The following is an 11481-nucleotide window of genomic DNA, read 5'->3' on the forward strand; positions in this document are numbered from 1 at the left end:
ATGATAGCACTAAGGGGGATCTAGTGGGGCTTATTGAGATAATGAACCTTCTGGAGAAACAGCAAATGGCTAAAGCAAAGCTACAGAAGGCCATGAAATGGACCAGTAAGGCGCTGAGGAGCATCCAGATGACCCAGCACTTCTATGGCGGCTACTGTGGGTCACCATTACAGCCTTGGGCCATTGTACCAGATTTACTCACCACAGGGAAGAAGCTCTAGACGTTGTAGGTCCCCATCACGGTCAAACGAGAGCCAAGTGCAGCAACAATCGACGATGTGAATCTTCCCGGGAAGGTCAGCAAAATCCATTCAGGTCGGTTCCTTATCCGGAACTTTTCAGTACTTGCCCCCGGGTTACAGAAACTTTACCACACAACGAATTTGTTCCATCAGCCACAAGAGTTAAGGTGGCCACACGTGGACAGATTTAAGATCTTGATTTGGGCCCTTCAGAACGATTTGGAAGCCAACGGGCCTTACTCGACCCACATCGGGCTGAAAATTGGCCAGATGTCTATTACACAGGTTGGATTTTCTAGTCACGTCGAGGATCTCATTGGCTCATTGATGTGGTCCTTGCTCCCATGGCTCATATTCTCATTGTTATTATCTGATTGTTCGGCCCTAGGGCCAGTTCATCGGATTAGCAAGACATTCCCTACTTTTAGGTGCACCTACTGGAGGAAAGATCTGCTCGTTTCTCAATCTCAGCCAATGGGTGGATCTTCTAGTCTATGGCCAACTGTACTCCACTATTCTGATTCCTGATTCCAAACAAACCACCAAAGTGGCCCCCCACTAACACCCAGCTAAAGCACTATGGGAGCGGCCAGTGTTCCTGTGGGGACTGCCTGGGATTTTCTGGCTCTGCTGGACCTTATGGCAGCAAACGTTCCTCAAAACATGGATCAGGAATCACAAGAGTCTTTCTCAAGTGATTGATATATCCGTGTGTTAAAGCTCAGGGCACAAGGCACGAGACACTTACGGGATCACTTGGTTGAGAGATCTATAAAGGTAACTCGCCCCGTGGGTTCTTACCCACTAATCAGATATATTCAGTCTGGGGGTGCAGATTATCTGAGCCAGAAATTGAACCGGGGGAGCTGGAAACTCAACCACGGAGTCTTCCACAAAATAAAGGACAAGTGGAGCAAGACCTGCACATACGATGGCCAAATGCTATTGGGTCCCTGGGTTTCTGGCCAAGATCAGGAATAATCCGGCAGGAGAGATCCCTGTAGTGTCCCTGCGGGAGTGCTGATTGGCTGATATCTTTTCCCAAGGGTTGTACAAAATGATTCACAAGGAAAGGGTATAGAACATTCTTGCTTGGCCATTGGTCGAAATAGCAGAGCCTGAGCTGTGGCCCCTCCTACATCAATGCGTTAGAGCTCAGGACATTGCGCTCAAACACTAACAGGAGGAGTAAGTTCTTTCCAACTCTAGTAGCCGCTAGAAAACCTTCCCCGTCCCAGGCATACAAAGAAATGATTATGGGGTCTCATTCTAGTTTCAGGTGCCCTTTAGATGCCCCACCTGGAGCCCTTGTGGGCTACAGTGTTTATGTTTATTCCAGTAGAAGGCAATTATTCTGGTTGGACATCCAGGATTTTGGACCATGAAGCTCTTTTTGGTCTCTACTACATCAGAATAAGGCAGATAGGCTAGTAAGGCTGGGCATCCATGAGTCTAGGAGTTGGCAAGAATATCTACAAGTGGAGAAGATGTCACGGCCAATGTGCCCAGGCCGCCTCCTCTCAGCAAGTTCTCTAACAACCCAAGGATTCCTTTCTGGGAGGCACAGGTTGGTCTCCCTACTACTGACGCCAATGTGCTTGGTGCTACCATGAGAAAGGGCTGCCAAAATGAGATCTCCGTGGGGATTGGGCCTCCTAAGAAAGAACATCAGGGCAAGCTTATATTACCCATGGACACCTGGGGCAAGTTCTGGGATAATGGGCTCTGAGCAGAGATTTGTTAGTTATTGGGCCACAGTGCCAGAAGGCACCATTTCACCAGAAGAACCCAAAACCAACTGTAAAGCACGGTGGGAATGCTATGTATTGGGGCTGAAACGGAGGGTTCTGGAATGGGCAAAGGTACCTGATCAGACCCATGTGGGGCTCTATTTGTGGGTGCAATGATCCGGTGTATGGGGACGAGCTCTGGTCTCTTCATGTAAGAAGGTTTGCATCAGTATTCCGGACTTAGAATTAACCACTCTAAGTCGATGATATTTCCCATAGAGCCCCTACCCCCAGGTACCCCGGACCACACAACTTCAAGTTGTGACCTCATTTACGGTATTACGGTACATAAGGACCTAAATATGTTTGAACAATTAAACCTAAATCCGTTGGTGCAGGCTCTAACCAACAAAGTATCCATTTGGCAGGACTTGCCTCTCTCTCTTCCCGGCAGAGTTAATATTTTTAAGATGATCCTTCTCCCTAAGTTTTTATATGCTCTACACAACTCTCCGATAACTCCCCGGATGAAATGGTTCAATGGGGTAGACAAGATAACTAGGGAATTCCTGTGGGCAGGAGACCATCCACGCTTGAATATTAGAATACTCCAGGCACCTTCCTCTGGAGGAGGCCTGGCTTTACCAAATCTCAATTTCTACTTTATAGCTGCCCAGCTAGTCTTTGCCCACTGGTGGATGGCCCCCAATGTTAACAATCCAGCAGTGGTCCTGGAGGCTGCTATACTAGGCTCGTATGAGGCTCTATCTAAGCTTCCTTACCGAGGCACCTCCCCTTTTTATACCACTACACCCCTCATGGCCACGGTGGTACAGGCCTTCCAGAAATCACAGAAGCTGGTCCATGGTTCGCTCGAGACTTGGTCACCACGGACCCCACTTTGAAGCAATAAGCAGCTCCCACACTTTCATGCTCTCCCAGATATTGCAAGATGGGCACAGCTAGGTATCAAAACTCTAGGGGACATTCTTACTCAGAGGTGAATCCCCCCCCAAACATGTTTTAGATTTCTGCAGTTACGCCATGCCTTTAGTATTCAATTCCCCACAAGGCCACTAAGAGTAGCGCAAACAACCATGGAGACCTATCTCCACAGACTGGACCTGTCCAAACCTCTCTCCTGGTTCTAGACCATACTGTCAGCCTCAGGCCCTTCCCCTCTGCAGAAAGCCAAAATCAAATGGCAGAGTGACATCCCGGCGCTCGATGACGATATGTGGTCGGATGCCCTTAAGCAAGTGACAGAAATATCAATCTGTATGAGGGACAGATACATCCAGATAACATTTTTAAACAGAGTGTACCTAACCCCCCACCGCCTGGTCAAAATTGATGAAAATGTTTCTGACCAATGCCCCAAGTGCAGAAGCCATGTTGGTACTCTGTTCCATGTTTTCTGGTCCTGCCCAGTGATACAGAGATTCTGGGGGGGGTTCTACTGTTCCTTAACGAGAAGCTTTCCCCCTAGCGCCCACGCTCCCACCACATCGGGCAGCGGACTCCAGGCTACAGTGGGTCAGTACCTTCATATATTCAGGAATAAATGTCCATCTAGACCCCGAGCGATACACACCCATGAATATTCCCATTAATCAGCAGGAAGCAACGCCCTTAACTCATCGGACCTCCCCCCCCCCCCTGTACCTTATGGGGAGGGATAAATATAATTAAAATGATATTTTTACCCAAGTACCTATATGTTTTACCTAACGCACCAACAATAATCCCCAAACAGATCCGTGACTCTATCCGTGCCCAGATACGTCCCTTCCTCTGGAATAATAAGCTACCCAGGGTCTCATTTACCACACTGGCGCCCCCTATGGGAAAGGAGGATTGGCACATCCAAATCTGTATTACTATTACCTAGCCGGCCAACTTAGTTATATTAAGTGGGGGTTTAACCAAGAACTAGAGAACCGAAACGTCATACTCCAAGCGAATACATTGGGCGCTTAAAAACCATCTATTCAGGAAGCCCAAAGACCACCTACCTCTCCCACCCCGTATGAAGGCCCCAGTGGCCCCCTTGCAGGCTACACTGTATCTAACAAAACTGAAACCCCCGATACTTACTCCTGCTCTACCATAATGGAATCACTCGGAAGCCATATGGTTTTGGGCACCCAAAAAAGTTAAATACTTGGGAGACTTAAGGTCCCCATACACGGGCCAATTGTAGCTGCCGATATGGGCCCCTTGGACCAATTCGGCAGCTTGTCGGCCCGTGTAGGGGCAGGAACGAGGGGCATGCCCAACCCATATCTGGCCTGAGATTGGGCAGATATCGATCGGGCAGGTTAAAAGATTTAGTCAGATCGGTAGACCGCATCGGCTCGTTGATGCGGTCCCCAAACCGATTGCCCCATTGCCGCCAATATAATTCGATCGTTTGGCCCCAGGGATTAGCCTACATTTTCCCTGGTATTGCCCACCCATAGGCGGGGATATCGGGAAAAGATCCGCTCGCTTGCTGACCTCGCCAAGTGAGCAGATCTTCACATGTATGGGCACCTTCAGTCACTAACTATAGACATGGTGGAACTCAGGGATAAGATCTACTTGCCCCATCTCCCCATGTACAGGTACCTACAGGGTCGGTACATCTTTAGAGCACAGTTTGGGGCAACTGACCCTAGCGGAACCCCCTTTCCGCTCGCTACTCAGGAGAGAAGACCCCCCCCCTAAACTGGTCTCCAATCAATATCCACCACTCCAGCCCCATTCCAAGCAGCCTACAAAAGATGGCAGGAAGGCATCCCCGGCTTAGGGGCTGACCAATGGGAAGAAGCAACTGGAAATCTCGACCAGTAGTTGATCTGATCTAGAGACTGATTCAACATAAATTCATACTCAGGAGGTACTACCCCCCGAACAGACTGGTCCACATGGGCCAAATCTCATCCCCCCCCATTTGTAAACGATGTGGAGAAGTAGAGAGGGTCGGACTGGGGGGTGAAGGGCCCACCAGGGCTACCGCCCCAGGGACGCTGCAGGTGCCCCTGCCGGCCGCGTCCCCTAAGTCTCCCCCCCCCCGCACCGGGGCCCCCCTAACAGCGCCCCCCACCCAACGTCCTCCCCCGAACGCACGTAATTTAACGCGTCAGGAGGAGCAGTCGGGCAGGTGGAGCGCAGCAAGGGTCGGGGCCGCCGGGGCCTACTGGGATTTTTCCCGGTGTCCCAGTGCGAACCTGGAAGTAGATGGATCCTACTGGGCCTGCCCCATAATTAGCAGTTACTGGTTACTTAGCTCTACCTCCCCTACACCAACCAGAAATATGCCCTTTAGCTCTCATAGACCCCCTCACCCCTACTAACTGTGCTTCAATAGAAGCTTGATTAGTGTAAACTATTATTTTTATTGATTTTGTATATCAACTGGGAGGGGGGGTTACAGCCATATTTGTATATAATAACGCAAAAGTCAACTATGGCTGTAACCCCCCCCCCCCTTCCCTGTTTATATACAAAATCAATAACAATAATTTCTTTCTTGCTTAGTTTGCACTAATCAAGCCTTGGGTGATCAGACACTTCAATAACCCATTTTCCGTTTAAAGGGTAAGTACACCATCATACAACCTCAGTTCTTGGGCTGAATATAGTGTTCTTGGGCTGAATATAGTGTTTTTGGGCTGATTATAGCGTTCTTGGGCTGAATATAGCGTTCTTGGGCTGAATATAGCGTTCTTGGGCTGAATATAGCGTTCTTGGGCTGAATATAGCGTTCTTGGGCTGAATATAGCGTTCTTGGGCTGATTATAGCGTTCTTGGGCTGAATATAGCGTTCTTGGGCTGAATATAGCGTTCTTGGGCTGATTATAGCGTTCTTGGGCTGAATATAGCGTTCTTGGGCTGAATATAGCGTTCTTGGGCTGATTATAGCGTTCTTGGGCTGATTATAGCGTTCTTGGGCTGATTATAGCGTTCTTGGGCTGAATATAGCGTTCTTGGGCTGAATATAGCGTTCTTGGGCTGAATATAGCTTTCTTGGGCTGAATATAGCGTTCTTGGGCTGAATATAGCGTTCTTGGTCTGAATATAGCGTTCTTGGGCTGATTATAGCGTTCTTGGGCTGAATATAGCGTTTTTGGGCTGATTATAGCGTTCTTGGGCTGAATATAGCGTTCTTGGGCTGAATATAGCGTTCTTGGGCTGAATATAGCGTTCTTGGGCTGAATATAGCGTTCTTGGGCTGAATAAGGAGATTTTATACTCACCGGAAAATCCTTTTCTCGTAGGCCCGAACTGTCAGTGCAGACGTTAGGGTTTTGTCTGTGATCACCTCTGGAGGCAGGACAGAGAATTTAGACCTAGTGGCTCCTGGTCCCTCCCACTGTATATAAGGCTCGTCTCCACCCTCACTCCTCAGTTCTGTTGGTAAGCTCAGTCGGTGGAGACAGTACAGATAGAAGGAAGGCCAAGAGACATAAGGTAGAGAGATAGCGAAAAGAGAGGTCCCGGTGCTCATACTAAATCAGCCTGGGTGGGACTTACTGCACTGACAGTTCGGGCCTACGAGAAAAGGATTTTCCGGTGAGTATAAAATCTCCTTTTCTCTATCGGCCCTCCTGTCAGTGCAGAACGTGTGGGGACGTTCCAAAGCTGTCCCTTAACTGGGTGGGTAAAACTGTTAGTATGCCGTGGATAGTGTTCCTGGCACTATGCCACAGCCGCTTGTAGAACTTTTCGGCCAAACACGGCCGGTTGAGAAGCGTAAACATTTAACTTATAGAACTTAATAAAAGTATTTGGTGAGACCCAAGTGGCTGCTCGGCAGATCTGGTCTGCTGTTGCCAAGTTCTGCAGTGCCCATGAGGTACTCTGTGCCCGTGTAGAGTGGGCTTTTACTGCGAACGGTCTGGGCACATTTTTTCTGTCGTATGCTGTATGGATAGTTTCAACTAGCCTACGGGCTATAGTCCTTTTTGATACAGCTTTTCCTTTTTGTGTGGTAGAATATGATAATAGGAGGCTCTCTGACTGTCTATAGTCTGCCGATCTTTTTAAGTAAATCCGGAGTGCCCGGACCACGTCTAATTTATGAAGCAGTCTCTCCTTCTCATTTGACGGTTTTGGACAGAAGGAAGGTAAAATTATGTCTTGGTTCATGTGACGTTCTGTAACTACCTTCGGCAGGAACCCTGGTGAGGTCCTGAGTACTGCCTTGTCATGGTGAAGTGTGAGCCATGGTTCCTTGCTGGATAGTGCCGCCATCTCGGACACACGTTTAGCTGATGTAATCGCTATTAGAAAAGTCACTTTAAATGATAGCCACTTTAGCTCACATGATGATAAAGGTTCAAAAGGTGGTTGTTGTAGTGCAGATAGGACTAGTGGTAAATTCCATGTTGCTAGGGGTTCTCTGAGGGGTGGTCGTGTTCTGGTAACACCCCTGATAAATTGTTGGATTGTAGGATCTTCAGCCCATTTAGAATGTGTCAGTGCTGTGATTGCTGAGATCTGGGTCTTTAGGGTGCGTAAACCCAGTCCTTTCTGAAACCCCTCCGTCAGGAATTCCACCACCTCGATTGTGGAAATATCCTTCCAAGAAATGTCCCTGTGTCTGCACCAATTTAGGAGGGTCCTCCAGACCCTATGATATGTTTTGTCTGTAGACTGCTTGCGGGCTCGTAAGAAGATTTTTATGGCGTTCTGTGAAAATCCTTGTCGCTGCCACCACTCGGTTTCAAGAGCCACGCAGTTAATCGGAGCATTTGTAAGTTGGAGTGCTTTATTGGCCCTTGAGTTAAGAGGTCGGGTCGAGGAGGTAGTCGCCAGGGCCTGGCAATTGACAATTTGATGAGATCTGAGTACCAAACTCTGTTCGGCCAGTCCGGGGCTATGAGTATTGTGACCGTGTTGGACTGTTTCAATTTCTTGATTACCCTGGGTAAGATGGGTAGTGGTGGAAACGCATATACCATCCTGAAGTTCCATGGTATTACTAGTGCGTCCACAAACGCCGCCCTTGGATCTCTTGTTCTGGCACAGTAAAGTGCGTTGTGTCTTGATGCCAATATGTCTATTTCCGGTGTCCCCCACCTGCGAATTAGTTGTTGGAAGACCTCCTCGTTGAGTGACCATTCCCCATGGTCGATGGTTGTTCTGCTCAGATAGTCCGCTTACCAGTTCAGTACCCCTGGTATGAAGACTGCAGAGATGCTCGGTACTGTGCGTTCTGCCCAGGTAAGCATCCTGGAGGCCTCCTGCATAGCCATTTTGCTGTGTGTGCCTCCTTGTTTGTTGATGTAAGCTACTGCAGTTGCATTGTCGGATTGTACTCGGACTGCCTGAGCTTGTAGGATTGTTGACCAGTTCTCTAGTGCTAGGGCGATTGCTCTGAGTTCTAGTACATTGATTGGTAATTGGCTTTCCTCTCTGGACCAGGTGCCCTGGAGTGTGAGGTTTTTGTACACTGCCCCCCATCCTCTGAGGCTGGCATCGGTGGTTACCACTTCCCAAGTAGCGGTTGTCCAACTCCTTCCTTGTTGGAGGTTGTTGTTCTCCGTCCACCAGAGAAGACTGGTCCTGGTTGTCTGAGTAATATGGATCTCTTGTTGTAGGTTCTGGTGGTTCTTGTTCCAGCACCTCAGGAAATTGAGCTGTAGTGGTCTGAGGTGAAATTTGGCGAATGGTACTGCCTCCAGGGTTGATACCATGAGACCCAGGAGGCGTAGACAATCCTCTGCTGAGGTCTTGTTCTTGGTCAGGAATGCTCGAGTTGTCAAGATTAATGTGTTGATCTTGTCTTGGGTTAGGAAGACTTTCTGTGTCTTGGAGTCGAAAATTAAGCCCAGGAATAGTATCGTCTGGGATGGTGTTAGAGAGCTCTTGCGGTGGTTGATCAACCATCCGTGTTGCGTTAGGACTTGAAGACACAGGGTGGTGTCCTTTACTGCTTGCTGTGCCGTGGGTGCTTTTATTAACAGGTCGTCCAGATATGGTATGATGTGTACTCCCAGGGTTCTCAGGTATGCTACTATTGGTGCAAGCACTTTGGTAAAAATTCGCGGTGCGGTACATAGCCCAAAGGGTAGTGCTGTGAACTGGTAGTGTGAATTGTTGATTGCAAATCTGAGGTATTTGCGTGATGCTGGGTATATTGGTATGTGTAGGTAGGCGTCTTGTAGATCTATTGTCGTCAATATTTGAGGTTCCATGGCGGCTACTACTGATCTTACGGATTCCATTTTGAATCTTTGGTTTAGGACCATTGGGTTTAGTGGTTTCAAGTTGAGGACTGGTCTGAAGGATCCCTCCTTCTTTCGTACCAGGAACAGGTTGAAATAGAAACCCCTGTATCTGTGGTGTTCCGGGACATCCTCTATTACTCCTGAAAGTAGTAGGGTATTTACCGCTTGTTGAAGTAAGTGTTGTTTGTGCGGTGCAGTGGATGATGGGAGAAACCTTCCCTGTGGAAGCTGTGGTGTGAAAGGGATTCTGTAGCCTTGGCTGATTATGGTTAGTACCCACTTGTCCGTAACGTGTGTTTCCCATGTTCCCAGAAATTGTTGTAATCTGCCCCCAACGTTTTGTGTCCCCGGTTGCCTGGTTGAGTCAGGCTGAGTTGGGTTTGGTAGTATTGGGTTTCTTGGTATTGCTGCGGGCGTGCTGTTGCCATGTGGGTCTGCCACGTCTTGCTCCCTGGTCAGCTGGGGAGCTCCTGAATCCTGAACGAAAGGGGCAAAATGGTCTCGATTGTGAGTTCCATCCTCTCCTCCCGGAGTATCTGTTAGAGGAATCAAATTTTTGTTTCTTGCCGGAGGGTAGGAAAGTGCTTTTCCCCCCAGTAACGTCTGATATGATTTGTTTTAAGTCAGGTCCGAATAAGGACTCTCCTGTGAATTTCAGTGATAGTAATCTCATCTTAGAAGCAGTGTCTCCCGTCCAATACCTTAACCACAGGGCTCGGCGGGCCACCACTGCGTTGGAAGTCGCTTTGGCTGCTAATCTGGTAATTTCTAGAGTAGATTCTGCGAGAAATGACAAGGTGGTGGATAGTTTGTCCACTTCCAGCTGTAATTGTTGTTTAGATGCTGGTGGATGACGTGCTAACTCCAAGGCCCAATGTCTGGCTGTTCGGGCTAAGCCTGCTGATGCCACTGCGGGTCTAAGGATCGCTGCTGCTTGTGTATAGGAGCGTTTTAGAATGGACTCCATCCTGCGGTCTAAGGGGTCTTTAAATGCCGCCTCCTCGGCTGGAATGGCAGTTTGCCTAGATAGCCTGGCCACTGCGGAATCAACCTTAGGTGCTTTATCCCACTTCTTTTGGTGCTCCTCTGGCACAGGGTATGTTTTGAAAAATCTTTGTGTGAGCGCAATTCGGCGCTCCGGTTGGGCCCACTCTGCCTCAATTGCCTGTGTGAGGGAATTGAATACTGGGAAGGCTAGTTTGGACTTTTTTTGGACTCCCAAAAGTCCCTAGATAGGGGTACAGTCTCATCCTTAATCTCTAGTGTCTGCATCATCTCCCTTAGTAACCTTTTTGAGGTTTCTGGGGAGGCAGAGGCTGTTCCCTCTTCATCAGAGTCTGACTCTGATTGGGGTTGTGAATGTGCTCCTTTAGTTGTGGAACAGAGGAGAGCCGCAGCTTCTTATTATAACGCTTCCGTTTGAGAGCGCTCTGCAATGGCGCTGTGTGTCCGCGGTACAAGGGGCGCCTAGAGTGACGTCATCGCGCCGACGTTCTGGCGCGAATCCCCAGGCGCGCGCTCACGTACGGCGCACGTTCCCAGTACCCGGAAGTGCGCTCGTGGCGCTGATACTGCGAGCGGGCTTTCTCCCGCGTTTGTCAGGTAGGGCTCGCTCTGTTTAAATATATATATATATATATAGCCCCAGGAAACTTACCTCTCCGTGTGGGTATGCTCTTAGGAACAGCTCTGCGTGTCCCATTGAGCTAAGCGTGGACCGGTGCTGTGGTCCTGCATTGGGGGTTACACCTTTGGGCAGCTCTGCGTACCCTGTGTATTGCCCCTTGTATTTCTGCCAGCACTTACAGGGGTAGCTCTGCGTACCCAAGTGCAACAATTTGGTATCTGCCAGCACTTGTATGGGCAGATCTGCGTGCCCAAGTGTTTAGTATCCCACTAGAACAGCTATGTGTCCTAGCTATTCCTGTATATTAATAAAGTATAAGTAAAATAAATAACTAAAAAATAAAAAGATGATATAGATAACTGTCCTACACCTCCGAGGCAGGACAAAGAACAGAGGAGTGAGGGTGGAGCCTATATATACAGTGGGAGGGACCAGGAGTCACTAAGTTTCAATTCTCTGTCCTGCCTCCAGGGGTGATCCCAGACAAACCCCACACGTTCTGCACTGACAGGAGGGCCGCTAGAGAAATACTGTTTATGCTACTGTTTAAATGAATAGAAATCTTTGTTTTCGGTACTCCTTGAGCAAAACACGTCCGATCCCCCCCCTTAGCAGAAGACATAACCCTTGGGCTTCCCGTGCAAATCAATGTTAGAAGCGCCAAC

The sequence above is a fragment of the Xenopus tropicalis genome, chromosome 8 (genome assembly GCF_000004195.4).
Source record: "Xenopus tropicalis strain Nigerian chromosome 8, UCB_Xtro_10.0, whole genome shotgun sequence".
Taxonomy (NCBI): Eukaryota; Metazoa; Chordata; class Amphibia; order Anura; family Pipidae; genus Xenopus; species Xenopus tropicalis.